Below are 15,975 nucleotides of genomic sequence, written 5' to 3' on the forward strand. Positions count from 1 at the left end.
ATAGCTATTGTTTTTGTCCTTTCTTTTTCACACCTGCCTGTTAGTTCCGTAGGTTGCAACTTTTTTAAGAACCTAGGCATGGCCCATGGGGCTCGGCTGCTTGTAACTGCAGGTCATGGCGGGGTGCGTTTGGTTAGAAGAACAAAGTTACGTAGGACAGTCAAAGGAAAAGGAATGCGCTTCCATTCGAGGACAAAGTTGTTTACCACGTGACAATAAAAAAGAGAGGTAATATTTGGTATTATACCCTCATGTAGCCCCTGAGCAACCTGGGCTGAAACTGTTCAGGCTGGGGTGCTTTACAGGAGCAAGTGTTGACTAAAAAATGGTAAGACCAATTTTTAGGGGAAAATGACATAGTTGTTCAATGTTCCAAGTGTTGGTGAGAACGTTGTCGTTGTCGTCCTCTAGTCGGTAGGTGCCCGGTCGGATTACTTCGGTCACCATATAGGGTCCTTCCCATGGTGGAGAGAGTTTGTGTTTTTCCTTTATCGATTGGGTCCTCCGGAGTATGAGATCGCCGACTTCAAGGATTCTCCCCTGATCTTTCTTTCATGGTACCTATGGAGAGTTTGCTGATAGCGAGCAGAGCGGATGACGGTCATCTCGTGGGCTTCCTCGAGCAGGTCGACTGTGTCTTGCTGAGCCTCCATGGCTCGGTCATGGTTGAAAGCCTTCACTCTCGAGGTCAGAGGGCAGCACTACCTTAGCTCCGTAAGCCAGGAAGAAGGGTGTGAACCCTGTGGATCGGTTCAGGGTTGTTCTCAGGCTCTAGAGGATTGCTGGGACCTCTGTCACCCATCATCCAGTGTATTTGTTGAGCCAGTCAAAGATGCGTGACTTGAGTCCTTGGAGGACCATGCCATTGGCATGCTTGACCTGACCATTGGTTCATGGATGTCTGACCAAGGCTAAGTCGATCCTGATGTCGTATCCATCACTAAAGTCTAGGAACTTCTTTCCGGTGAAGTTAGTTCCATGGTCAATGATGATACAGTTAGGAACGCCAAACCTATAGATAATGTCGAGGAAGAATTTGATAGCCTCTTCCGAGCAGATGTTGGTGATGGGCTTGGCCTCTATCCACTTGGTGAACTTGTCATATGCTACAAGTAGGTGAGTAAAACTGCCTAGGCCCTTTTTGAGGGGTCCCACCCTGTCAAGGCCCCAGACCATGAATGGCCAGGTGATGGGATGGTTTGGAGCTCCTGTGGCGGCAAATGTGTTTGCCGAGCATAGAACTGGCATCCTTCACATCAGTGGACGACCTCCTCTACATCTCATAGCATGGTGGGCCAGTAAAAACCTTGGCAAAAGGCTTTTCCGACCAGTGACATTAGGACCACATGATGTCCACAAATCCCTGCATGGACCTCAAGGAGGAGCTGCTTCCCCTGGTCGATGGGGATGCACTTCATGAGCACTCCTAATGCACTCTGTTTGTAGAGTACATCACCGAGCGCGATGAAGGTTTTGGCACATCGAGCGATGCATCGAGCTTTAGTCCATCTAGGTGGGAGAACCTCCTCGAGGAGGTAGGCGAGTAGTAGCGCTCGCCAATCGGCTTCATCGAGTGCCAATACAGCAACATCGGCGGGTGACGCCACCATGGAGGTACTAGGATCGGAGCCCCCGAGCACTGGCTTGGTGCCTAGGTCGGAGCCCCTAGGCACTGGCCTGGCATCGGGGTGTGTCTAGGTTGGACCTTCTAGGATGCGGGCGGATGGCTCATGGAGGTCATTGATGAAGATCCCGCTTGGGGACGGGTATCTCCTGGCGGCCAATTTTGTAAGAAAATCGGCGGCATCATTGTCCTTTTGGGGGACATGGTGCAGCTCAATCCCCTAGAATTTGTCCTCGAGCTTGTGTACCTCCTGGTAGTATGCTGCCATGAGGGGGCTTTTGCAGGAGGATTCCTTCATGACTTGATCAACGACCAAATCCGAGTCGTCGTGAACGTAGAGTCGCATAGCACTGAGCTCAATGGTGATGAGCAGTCCATTGATGAGGGCCTCATATTCCGTGGCATTGTTTGAGGCTAAAAAATGGAGGCGGATGGCATAGCAAAGTCTACACCCATCTAGGGAGATTAGAACCACTCTAGCCCTCGAGCCGGGCGCCATTATGGACCAGTCGAAGTACATTGTCCAGTACTCATGGGTGACGTCCAGGGTTGGTAGCTAGACCTCTATCCATTTGGTAACAAAATCCACAAGAGCCTGAGACTTAATAGCGGTACGAGGGGTATACCTGATGTCATCACCCATGAGTTCTAGTGCCCACTTAGAGATTCGCCCCACGGCATCGTGGTTGCGGATGATGTCTCTGAGCGGGTATGAAGTGACGACCGCAACTTCATGGTCGGTGAAGTAGTGTAGGAGCTTCTTGGTCACCATTAGCATGGCGTATAGGAGTTTTTGCACCTAGGGGTACCGGACCTTGGGGTCGGTAAGTACCTCTTAGATGAAGTATACGGGTCATTGTACCTTGAGCTGGTGTCTCAGCTTCTCCCTTTTGATGACCAGGGCAGCACTCACCACATGGTTGCTTGTCGCAACGTAAAGGAGGAGGGGTTCTCCCCGTTCAGTGATCGTGCCTGGGCGCGTTTCACCGCTCCCCTCGATGGTTCGGCCAGGATCCATGTCGCCTGCTCTTGCCACTACACGGTGGATGTCATCATCATGCCAGGCCTGATGTCGAGTGCTGATGATGCTATGAGTGTCCTGGGGTGGACCGAGCCGCTCATGTATAGCGGTCGGTGTGGAGCAGGTGTCAGGTCAGATCAAGGTGCGACTACCACCCCCTGAGCCGCACTTATTAGCTATAGCAGTGAGTGGATGGAGCAATCTATCTACCACATCCCCATTCCCCTAGTGGGGAGAGAGGGCGTGTGTCGGAGTCGTGATGCGGAGCTTTCAGCCTTTTGAATAGCGGTGGCTTCTACTAGAACCTAGAGGATTCGGTAGACTACCCGCTCCTAGAGGTTGACAGGCTCGGGAACGCCGCGTAGAAGCATTACCGCAGTAGCAATATTCTAGCTAGCCCAAGCGAACTATGGGAGATCATTCCCCTTGTTCATGATGTTGTGTTGGACCTGACGGGCGTGACCCTAGGTGCCACCCATCGGGCCATGCGCATGGGGCACAACGGGCTGTACCGAATGCGCCAGCGCAGGCGGTGGCTAGTTCTACCACCATTGCCATAATTCCTTGGTGTGTGCTTGCGCAGACATAAGGGCCCCTGCACTTGGGTCTAGAGGGGTGTGAGTCTGTGCAGATTCCACAACCACAGGCGCCTATCCCGGAGCATCCACCATAGCGCACTCCCAGGACGGATGGTGGCGAGGTGCCACGTCGCCGATGCTGGAGTCATCGCTCTCACCCTCATCATCTAGGAGTTCATGGAGAGTGGTAGGAGCGTAGCTCACCATTCCCATGAATTTGGATGTGAGGGGGGATGCCACCAACATCCTTTGGAGCCCCTGAGCATAAGCATCCGCGGGGGATGTGAGATCGTAGGGGAACTGATCGTACGGTGTTCGTGGCATGGGCAATGCAGTCCCTCTAGATGATCGGCGAGAGATAGTAGATAAAAAGTAAATAATAGTACGCATATTACTTATAGTAGGGTTTGAGCAGAGAGTTTGCTCGAAATGAAGCATAGATGCCGCGTAGTCAAAGTCATGTGTCCTGGAGTCGATGGAGGGCACCCCTCCAACGGGTGCCAGGACATGAGCCTCCTCACAGAGGTGTAGTATGCCAAGTCAGTCGGCAACGAAGTCCAAGCTTTCAAAGAGGAAGCCCTAGGATGGCTCGAAGATGGGTGGAACCCGCATCCCAAATGTTGGGGCAGTGGGAAACTTGAGCGAGCCAAGGCGAATCGTATCGCCTGAGCCCGCCACGGCGAGGGTGGTGAAAAAGTGGGCCATCCGATGACCAAAAAGTGTTGAACATACAGCATCTTTCCCATAGACGGCACCAACTGACCAACAAGTAAATATTTGTAGTTTTGCCACATGTTGTGATTGGAGGTGGCCTAGCACTCAATGACACATGGTTTATACTTGTTCAAGCAACATTCCCTACATCTAGTTTGAGTCAGTCAGTGACTTTATTCTTGAGCCTAGGTGCTCGAAGTTTGCAGTGGGGTTACAAATGAGAAGGAGAAAGATGGGGTGCGCAAGTGGTCTGGTCAGCTCCGGTCAAAAGGGCCAAGAGTGACATGAGCTCCTCTATGAGCTAAGTGTTTAAGCGTGTGCTTGAGGTCCGAACCTGGTGGTTCTGTGGTTGTGAGCTAGTGAACCTGATCGATCTTGATTAGCTTGTATGAACTTGAATCAACTTGGTCTATTGGGAGAGAGCGCATACCCTTTTATAGATGAAGGGGATGGCCTTACAAGTGAGAGGAAGAGAGTACGAATGCTTCTAAGCCTTGTTGCCCATGACGATGGGTACAGGATGATGGTAGGCGCCCACAACACTATTGGATGTCAGATGCACATGGGAGGTTCCATTGTCCTTGTTTGGGTGTGGTAGATGTCGGTACCTGCATATATTGTTGTTGTCTAGAGGCATGTGAGGAGTTTCACCATGTGCACTTGGTACGGTAAATCCTGGTGCCCACAATACTGTCGATGCCCATAGGCATGTGGGGGGAACCTTACCGTATGGGAGTTTAATGGCACCCAAAATACTATAGGGGAAATGTAGGTGCCTACAACACTGTTTGTGTCAGGGCGGTTGCAGAGTACTGTTCCGTGCAAGGTACGAGCCCTGCTACCATGGTTTGACTTGTGCGCTTTGCCTTGCTTTTCTCCACACATCTCCTGGTCCCTACCGAGCGGGTGTCCCCAGTCGGTTGATCCTAGTCGACTCTGATCATGTCAGTCAGAGAAGAGTGGTGAGCAGGGGCCAGGCGTATCCCCAGTCAGAGAGTGCGGGGTCAGAGTTAGAAGCAATGCTTTTGGCTAGGCCTTCCAATCGAAGTGGCTGTCTAGAGGTGGGCTAGAGATCGAATCGAGTGCTTCGGTCGGAGAGGTGGGCTGGAGTCAGAAAACAGGCATTGTTCCTCCTTGGCCTGACCTTCTAGTCAGAGAGTGGATCACTCCTCCAGCCTATCGCTCAGGTATTTGGGCCAGCCCATGAGTTACGTGTTGTCTGCTTGGGCCAAGCTTTTGCAGGGAAGCCGGTCCACGAGGGACCCCGGGTTTACGAACCCGACACATGGTATTTTTTATTTATTTTTATGCCACCATAGTGAATATTCTTGAGGGTTTTACACACCATAAAATGTATTCACATGGGGCTTAGGATTTTTTTATAATGCAATGATGGAATGATAAGATTTTTATTTTCTTTTCTAAATGTAATGCTAATGTAGAAAAGTAAATATGCTAAAGTAATTCGTGCAATGCGAAAAATTAAATATGGATAACTACCAATTTTACCTCCTGGTGAGGGTTCAGAATTTTAAGTCCTCCAGATAGGACTACCTCCAGTCTTGTTCATTCCTTGGGTGCATCTGTTGGTCCCGAGGATGGAGACCTTGATGGTTGCACCTATTATGATGGTGACTCTGATGATGCCACCTTTTCTTTCCACACCTGCTTGGTCTATGGACTTGACTTAGGTGGAGTAGGTTCATCTTTCATAGGTTCCTCATCTTCTTCCCATCCATTCTTTGGGGATTAATTTTTCTAGCGTTGGGATGATCGACGTCTCCTCCTAGAGCGGGTCTTCTTTGGCTACTCATAAGTGGTGTAACTATGGAAATAGCAGTGTACTATTTCTCCAAGGAATTGGAAGTGGACTTATCTAGATCCGACGTAGATGATTGCATTTGTGGTGTTGAGAAACAGTCTTCCAAGGATGATGGGTGTATCATCTTCTTCTTCACCCATGTCCAGAACCATGAAGTCGGTAGGGGCATAGTGATCATGTATTCTTACTATGACATCTTTAGCTATTCCCTCTAGAAATCAAATTGATTGATTTACCTCTAGTCTTGTTCATTCCTTGGGTGCATCTATTGGTCCTGAGGATGGAGACCTTGATGGTTGCACCTATTATGATGGTGACTCTGATGATGCCACCTTTTCTTTCCACACCTGCTTGGTCTATGGACTTGACTTAGGTGGAGTAGGTTCATCTTTCATAGGTTCCTCATCTTCTTCCCATCCATTCTTTGGGGATTGATTTTTCCAATGTTGGGATGATCGACGTCTCCTCCTGGAGCGGGTCTTCTTCGGCTACTCATAAGTGGTGTAACTATGGAAATAGCAGCGTACCATTGCTCCAAGGAATTGGAAGTGGACTTGTTCAGATCCAACATAGATGATTGCGTTTGTGGTGTTGAGAAACAGTCTTCCAAGGATGATGGGTGTATCATCTTCTTCTTCACCCATGTCCAGAACCATGAAGTCAGTAGGGGCATAGTGATCATGTATTCTTACTATGACATCTTTAGCTATTCCCTCTGGAAATCGAATTGATTGATTTGCCATCTGTAATTGCATGTATGTAGGGAACAAAGGTTTGTCACCAAATAAATATTCATATGTTACCTTGGACGTTATATTGACACTCGACCCAATGTCATAGAAGGTCTTGTGGAAAATTCTCTGTCCAATGGTACACTCAATTGTTAGTATGCCAGGATCGTCCTTGGCAAGGAATGGTGAAGTGAGTAGGTGGTCGTACTCTGATCGGAGTGTGTTGATCTTGTTAACTAATTCTTCTTGTGGCTGCCTAGTCTTGTTCTTCCTCCTTCTCCGGTTGTTCTTCTTCTTGCTCACTTTTGTCTCTTTGGGTGGGTATGGCGTTTGTGGATGACTAGGAGATTACAAGATATGATTCTTGAAAGTGAATTTCTCCTTTCTATCCTTGATTGTGAAATAGTTCTTGGCACTATCCGCGTAGATGATGGCTTTCACAGAGCTTAGGAAGGGTTGGCCTAGGATAATGGGTTCCCTTACATCTCCACCTATTTCCAAAAACCACAAAATCTACGGGTACATAGGACTGTCCCACTCAAATAAGGGCATCTTCAAGAACTCCCTTGGGGTAGTAGAGTGACTGCAAGGTGCAAACACATATTTGTGTACAACTTAGTATCTCTATTAATTTGATCATAAATTACCTTTAGCATGATGTTGACACTTGCTCTGAAGTCATAGATAGCTTCTTGGAAAATATGAGGTCCAATGGCGATAGGGATGGTAGGTCTTCCTGGATCACCCTTCTTTTTAGGTAAGGAGTAATCTATCCACCTTCCCATCGATGGTTGTATATAGTAGTATGCTGCATTGTGAATATCGATAAGATTTGCAGTTTCAAGATCTTCCAGTTGCCCTAGTATCTTACCTTTGTCAGACAAAGGAACAGCAGCCGCCAGCTGAGCTATTTGTGATTCTATCATTTTATTACAGCTATGCTGGTTCTTAATGGTAGAGGAGAAGCTATGCATTCTATTATTTATGTTTTCTAAGATTTTATCATTGGAAGCTAACTTTCTAGATAAGCCCTCCATTATTTTAGCTTGGCCAGAAATTAACTATATCAAGAGTGGTTGATTATTGAAATTATTACCTTGATAGTTACCTTGGTAATTACCTTGGTAGTTTGGCCTCTGTTGCTGATTCCATCCTTGGTTTTGTTGAAGACGATAATAGTTATTGTTGACGAAGTTCACATCCTCATGGGTTTCAGGACAATTGTTCCCTGAATGCCCAGTGTTGCCACATTCTTCACACTTCATGCGGGAATCATGAATGTGCATGACTTCTTGCTTCTCATTGGCTCAGTCTTCGACCTTCTTCATGAGCAGGTCCATCTTGGCAGATAGCATGTCTACCTCCTTGAGTCGATGCATAACTCCAGCTCTCTTGCGGGTTTGAAGACGTTCTTCATTCCAGCCTTGGTTGGAGGCCATCTTCTCCACAAGAGCTATTGCACCTGGGATTGTGAATGACAGGAATGCACCTCCAATGGCAGCATTGTTGGCATTTCCTAACGTCGCTACTAAGAACAAGGTTTTAAGATTAATCTCTAGCAACGATGCTAGAAATGCTTGTTGGTATTTACTTGTGACTTGAAAGGATAAATATATGAATGACAAAAAGGATCTGCAAGCGTACAGATAATATACCATTGTAGCATTTCACCCGGGAGTATTCTAGGTATCGTTATTTATATTTTTACCATAGGGAAGGACGAGCAGTTAGAATATATTGATAACTTATACACACGATGGAGAAATAAACCATAACCAAACTTCTGCTCATAACAGGGGTAAGTCAAGAGATAAATATGATAAGCAATGATAAATGATCACTCAAACTACTCCTTTCTATGGCATTAGCATTGCTAAATTAGAATACTAGAGGAATAACTCCTAAGTTATTCTTAATTACAAGTCAAAGCATACATTGATTAGTGCAATTACACTTAGTAGTCATGGCTAAAATCAACTTCATATCTACACACAAGGGATATTACTAAGGAAGATTAAGAACAGAGCTTGTCTTCCTTCGTAACCGCATCCTACTTGTCCTATATTCGGGGAGTGGAATATAAAGGACCCAATGAGAGTGTCACATTCATGATCTATCACATGGCCTAGAATATAGGGTGCATCCATAGGTAAACAATGTATAAGCACCATGCTTATACAATGTTGACCACTCACCCCATGTACATTAGAGTGAGCGCTATACGAACTTATGCTTGAATATAATGATAATCTAGCTATACTAAGTATATAATCAAAGTAGATGATGAACATTATAACTAGGAACATGAATGATATAATGAACATTGTCATAACATTTGTAGAAAACATATAAAAGTAATGAGGGATACAAACGAGAGAAGAGGTACAAGAACTATACCAAACCACGCTCTTGACAAGATCGGGAATCCAAGCGAAGCTTGCCTCCCTCTAGACCTAGCCTAGCTAGCTATGCCCTAGATTATGGTGCAACTCTGAGGATTAGGGTTTTTGTCTTCTTGACTGACTTGATTAAGGTTTGATATCTCCGAGGGGTGGTAGGGGCTAGTATATATAGGCCCCTAGCATCCATTCTAAGCCCTTGGATCAAACTGACTTGAAAGGATGGCATAGATGCAATCTAGGAGGCGGTGGAGAACCAACATAACAAGGCAGACATTGACATGGGGCCCCATAGGCTGGCCAACCTACAGGTGGGGCTAGCTAGCCCCACCTGGCGGTGTCTCACCCTCCACTTTAGTTAGGTGTCCTCTCGAGTCTTCTGGAACCTTCTAGGGTTGTTTTTGCTATGGATAAGCGTGATTAACTCTGACATGCAGGTCTACCTTGACGGTTTTCTAGATAAACCCTGCTGAAAACATAGATTCACCAAAACTTGTGGAATTTGTTAGTTTAAACCCCTAAACCTATGTTGGTAATTATATTCATGCCCTTATTCATATTATATTGATGGTTTATAATGTTTGTTATCTACCGTCAACAAGCATCCATATTCTCATGGGTGCTATTGGTCAACCTATGGTAGAAAGTCTACATAAGTAGCCAATTCTCCATTCCATGATGAGGACATTCTGATATATAGTCTTGAAAGTGTTCCCATGCCTCAGGGATAGATTCATCATGTTGCTATTGGAAACTTGAAATTCTCCCACGTAGAGCATTGGTCTTGCCTATGGGAAAGAACTTCGCTAGGAAGGCAGTGGAGCAGTTATCCCATGTAGTATTTCTATCTTTGTTGGTGTAGAAACATTGCTTCGCCTTCCCCAAAAGTGAGAATGGGAAGAGATGAAGTAGTATGGCATCTTTGGAAACTCCTTTGATGGTGAAAGTGTTGTAGATCTCCAGGAAGTGTTGGAGATGAGCACTCACATCTTCATGTGCCTTTCCACAAAACCGACTAGCTTGCACCATGTTTATAGAGCTAGCATGAGCTCGAATCCATTGTCTCCAATGTTGACTATTGGTCTAGTATGGATGTTGGCCATAGTTGGAGCAGAGAATTCACGAGGAGTCTTGTCAGCCATGGCTTTGAAAATAGATGTTAGGCTTTGCCTTGTCTTGTTGTCTTCCGATTCTAAAGCTAAGACTTTCTTAAGTTTAGCTCTAGTTCTCCTGATTAATGCTTCTGGATCTTCAATGTAGTTTCTCGAAAGGTCAAAACCGATCATACATTACACTACATAAGATACAAAAGTAGACAAAACAAGGGTAAGCCTATTTGAGCAGAGGTTAATGGTTATCTCGATCACATCAATAAGTATAAGTTTATCAATATTTCCTTCTTGCCTAGCTACCTTCCCCGGCAACGGTGCCAGAAATGCTTGTTGCTATTTATTAACTTGTCACTTGTTTTAGTAGTCACCTATTGTTGTTGACATTTCTTAGCATCACATTACTAAGTTGTCATCCCTAGCTATGGTGCCAGAAATGCTTGTTGATACTACCTAGTGCCACCTCTAGAATGACACTAAGAAGTACTTTAGGATTCCATGTGACTAGAAAAGAATATAAATATAAATATAAAGGGATCTACAAGTGCATAGATAATTATACCATTGTAGCACTTCATCAGGGAGTATTCTAGGTATCGTTATTTATATTTTTACCACAAGGAAGGACGAGCAGTTGGAATATATTGATAACTTATAAACATAATGGAGAAATAAACCATAACCAAACTTCTACTCACAACAGGGGTAAGTCAAGAGATAAAAGTATATGAATGGTAAGTAACAACTAATCATTGATTACTCAGAGTACTCCTTTCTATGGCATTAGCATGACTAAGTAGAATACTAGAGGAATAATTCCTAAGTCATTCTTAATTATAAGTCAAAGCATACGTTGATTAGTGCAATTACACTAAATAATCATTGCTAAGATTAACTTCATATCTACTCATAAGGGATATTACTAAGGAAAATTAAGAACATAGCTTGTCTTCCTTCGTAACTAGATCCTACTTGTCCTATATTCGGGGAGTGGACAACAAAGGACTCAACGGGAGTGCCACATCCGCGATCTACCAAATGGCCTAGAATACAAGGTGCATCTGCAGGTAAACAATGTATAAGCACCACGCTTACACAATGTCGACCACTCACCACTTGTACATTAGAGCGAGCGCTATACGAACTTATGATTAATCATGTTGCTAATCTAACTATACTAAGCATATAATCAAAGTAAATGATGAACATTATAACTAGAAACATGAATAGGATGAAGAACAATGTCATAACAACTGTAGCAAACATATAAAACTAATGAGAGATACAAAAGAGAGGGGGTACAAAGATTTTACCAAGCCATGCACTTGACACCATCAGGAATCCAAGCGAAGCTTGCCTCCCTCTAGACCTAGCCTAGCTAGCTATTCCCTATAATATGATGGAGCTCTGAGGATGATTAGGGTTTTTGTCTTCTCAACTGACTTGATCAGGGTTTGATGCCTCAAGGGGGGTGGCAGGGGCTAGTATATATAGCCCAGAGTGTCAATCATGAGCCCTCAAATCAAACCAACTTGAATGGATGGCGTAGATGCAATCTAGGAGGTGGTGGAGAACCGACATAATGAGGCGAAGGCCGACAGGTGGGCTAGGGGGCAGCCGGCCTGCAGGTGGGGCTGGGTGGCCTCTCACCCTCTGCCATGGTGTGGTGTCTTCTGGTATCCTCTGGAACCTTGTAGAGTTGTTTATGCTGCAATTAAGCATGATTAATTCTGACATCTAGGTCCACCTTGATGGTTTTCTTGATAAACCCTACAGAAAACATAGATTCACCAAAACTCATGGAATTTGTTAGTTTAAACCCCTAAACCTATATTAGTGATTACTTTCTTGCCCATATACATGTTATATTGATGGTTTATAATGTTTGTTATCTACCGTCAACCGACTCCAATGTCAATATGTGCTCCCACGGTTTTGAGTAAAGGTCACCTAAGAATGAGGGGCGATTCCTTTGTTGTTTCCATGTCCAGAAACCACAAAGTCGACTGGGACGAAGTAACCCCAAATTTTTATTAGGATATCTTCAGCACTCCCTACTAGATAGCGGACCGTTGAGTCAGTCAGCTAGAGCATCATTTGCATAGGTGCTAAGTTTGTGAAGTTCAACTTGTCAAACATGACTTTGGGCATCACGCTGACGCTAGCCCCTAAGTCGCACAAGGCATCATCAAACTGCTAGGTGCCAATGGAACATGTGATGGTAGGGTACCTAGGGTCCTTTTTCTTTTTAGGTATACAGTTGAGTGTAACAGCACTACACTCTTCCATCAGCTTGACAACTTCTGTGGACGGTAATAATCGCTTGTTATCGATGATGTCTTTGATGTATTTTGCATAGGAAGGTACATGTAAGACATCAATTAGGGGGATGCTCACATGTATCTTCTCTATCATCTCGACAAAACAATTGTAGCAAACATATAAAACTAATGAGAGATACAAAAGAGAGGGGGTACAAAGATTTTATTAAGCCATGCTCTTGACACTATTAGTAATCCAAGCAAAGCATGCCTCCCTCTAGACCTAGCCGCTAGCTATGCCCTAGAATATGGTGGAGCTCTAAGGATGATTATGGTTTCTATCTTCTCAACTGACTTGATCAGGGTTTGATGCCTCAGAGGGGTGGTAGGGGCTGGTATATATAGGCCAGAGTGTCAATCCTGAGCCCTCGAATCAAACCGACTTGAATGGATTTAGATGCAATCTAGGAGGTGGTGGAGAACCAACATAACAAGGCAGAGCTAATAGGTGGGCCAGGGGGTCGACCGACCTGTACGTGGGGCCAGCCGGCCCCACTTGGCAGCCTCTCACCCTTTGTTGTGGTGTGGTGTGGTGTCTTCTGGTGTCCTCTAGAACCTTCTAGAGTTGTTTATGCTGCAATTAGGCATGATTAATTCTAGCATCTAGGTCCACCTTGATGGTTTTCTTGACAAACCCTACAGAAAACACATATTCACCGAAACTCATGGAATTTGTTAGTTTAAATCCCTAAACCTATGTTGGTGATTACTCTCATGCCCTTATACATGTTATATTGACGGTTTATAATGTTTGTTATCTACCATCAACAAACTCTCTCAAGCTTAACCTTTGCTCATCCCTAAGCAATGCTAAACTTAGTAAATGGATTAGGAGTTGCATCAATGTTTTTACTCCTCAAAAGTACACATGCGTTCAAACAAGAATGCTCCTCTAGATTAGAATAAACCGATTCGACTTTCAAACTTACCCATATTACCTTGTACCATGAGACTTCATAGCCTTCACTTGGGTCTTGAGCAATTGAAAGACAGAACGATCAAGCCAAGCACTATGTCTCAAGTTCTTTGCTCGACTATTATTCTAGAGTTTTTATGGGTTTTCAAAAGAAAACTCAGAGCTTCCATTGTATGACACTCTCAAGTCTCTCAATATATGTGGTATTTGTGGATCCTCACCAAGGCAGTAATAATTTTATGCCTTTCTTCCTACAACTAAGGCTTATGTGGAGCTCATAGGAGTGGAAAAAGCATGAAAGAGCATACTTGCAATACATATATTATAAAGTCAAACCTCATATCAAAGAGGGTTAAGTCACACAATCAAATCAAGATGTGCATGTGTGTGGATGTATATGGTGGATATATATGGTCAAGATGTGTGTGCATGAGCTTCCATTGTATGGGTTGCCCCAGGATTTTTCCTTTATTATTAACAGGGGTAGCTGCAGCAATTTGAGCTAATTGTGTTTCTATCATTTTATTAAAGCTCAATTGATTTTTAATAGCGGAAGATAAATCTTCTATTTTTGAGTTAATATTTTCTAGCATTTTGTCATTATAAGTTAGCTTTTTAGTAAGGCTTTCATTTATTTTTGCTTGCCCTAAGACTAGGTCTTCCAAGGTATGTTGATTCGAATTGAAATTGGAATTGAAATTCTAATTACCTCCTTGTAGGTAGGATTGATTGTTCCACCCGTTATTGTTACCTTGTCGAAACCCGTTGTTGATATATGCGGTGTCTTCATGAGTCTCGGGGCAATCATTCCCTGAGTGTCTGACTTCTCCACAGACTTCACAAGTCATTTGCTAGTCCGTGGCTTGAACAGTGGCCTTTGTTAGTATTTATTAACTTGTCACTTGTTTTAGTAGCCACCTATTATAAACCTATATTCTTGACATTACTTTACTAGATTGTCATCCCTAGTGATGATGCTAGAGATACTTGTGGGTACTACCTAGCATTACTATTAGAATAACTCTAAGTAGTTCTTTATTAATTTATTTGACTAGAAAGAATATATATGAATAAAAAGGGATCTACAAGCGCACAGATAATATAACATTGTAGCACTTCACCAGGGAGTATTTTAGGTATCGTTATTTATATTTTTACCACATGTAAGGTCTAGCATGGACAAGTATTGATAACTTATACTATTGATGGAGAAGTAAACCATAACCAATATTCTACTCATAACAGGGGTAAGTCATAGGATAAGATATATATATATATATATGATAAGTATTGATCAATGATAATGATAAATCACTCAGAGTACTCCTTTCTATGGCATTAGCATGGTCAGGTAGAATATTAGAGGAATAATTCCTAAGTCATTCTTAATTATAAGTCAAAGCATACATTGATTAGTACAATTACACCTAATAGTCATTGCTAAGATCATCTTCATATCTACACATAAGGGATATTACTAAGGTAGATTAAGAACAGAGCTTGTCCCCTTCGTAACCAGATCCTACATGCTACCTACATCGTGGAGTGGACTACAAAGGAGTCAACGGGAGTGTCACATCCGCGATCTACCACATGACCCGGAATATAGGGTGTATCCACACGTAAACAATGTATAAGCACCATGCTTACACAATGTTGACCACCCACCCATGGATCCTTAGGGTGAGTGCTATACAAAAATATGCATGAATATGATGATAGTCCAACTATACTAGGTATATAATCAAAGTAGACAATGAACATTATAATGAAGAACATAAATAAGATAAATACTAACATTGTCATAACAATTGTAGCAAGCATATAAAAGTAATGGAGATACAAAAGAGAGAGGGGGTACAAAGATTATACCAAATCACGCTCTTGACACGATCGGGAATTCAAGCGAAGCCTGCTTGCCTCCCTCTAGACCTAGCCTAACTAGCTATGCCCCAGAATATGATGGAGCTTTGAGGATGATTAGGGTTTCTATCTTCTCAAATGACTTGATGCCTTCAGGGGGGCAGAGGCTGATATATATAGGCCGAAGCATCCAACGTGAGCCCTTGGATCAAACTGATTTAAGGAACAGCGTAGAAGCAACCTAACAGATGGTGGAGAACTGACATTACAACATGGAGGCTGATAGGTGGGCCCTAGGGCCAGGTGGACTACAGGTGGGGCCAAGCGGCCCCACCTGGCAGACCCTCACTCTTTGCCTTGGCGAGGTGTCCTTTGGTGTCCTCTAGAACCTTCTAGTGTCTGTTTCATGGTGGATAAGCACAATTAAATCTGACATGTAGGTCCACCTTGATGGTTTTTTAGATAAACCCTATAGAAATCACAAATTCACCAAAACTCATGGAATTTGTTAGTTTAAACCCTTAGAACTTTGTTGGTGATCTCAATTGTGCCCTTATACATGTTTTATTGATGGTTTATAATGGTTGTTAACTATCATCAACAGCCTTCATGGCTTCCTTCTCATAGGCCCTTTCGTTCAGTCTTTTCAACAGCAAATCCATTTTTGCGGCCAGCATATCCGCCTCCTTCATAGTATGCATGCCTTTTGTTGTTTTCTTTCTTCCCCTAGCTCTAATTGGCCACCATCTTTTCAATGAGAGCCGTGGTACCATCGATGGTGAGGGAAAGGAATGCTCCTCCAACAGCGACATCCATGTGCCCCATCGACAAGGGCGTAAGCCCCTCATAGAAGTTCTAGAGCACAAGCCAGTTTTCC

At 43.9% G+C, this 15,975-nt stretch overlaps 1 non-coding gene across 1 annotated transcript; it reads left to right on the top strand.

Moving 5' to 3' along the window:
• The first annotated feature begins 9,559 nt into the window (after nt 1-9,559).
• On the top strand, nt 9,560-9,666 carry LOC136547638 (small nucleolar RNA R71). The gene has a single exon (XR_010781603.1). It is a non-coding gene; the product is annotated as a small nucleolar RNA R71 (small nucleolar RNA).
• The last annotated feature ends 6,309 nt before the right edge of the window (nt 9,667-15,975 follow it).

This window comes from Miscanthus floridulus, chromosome 3, assembly GCF_019320115.1.
Source record: "Miscanthus floridulus cultivar M001 chromosome 3, ASM1932011v1, whole genome shotgun sequence".
In the NCBI taxonomy this organism is placed as follows: domain Eukaryota; kingdom Viridiplantae; phylum Streptophyta; class Magnoliopsida; order Poales; family Poaceae; genus Miscanthus; species Miscanthus floridulus.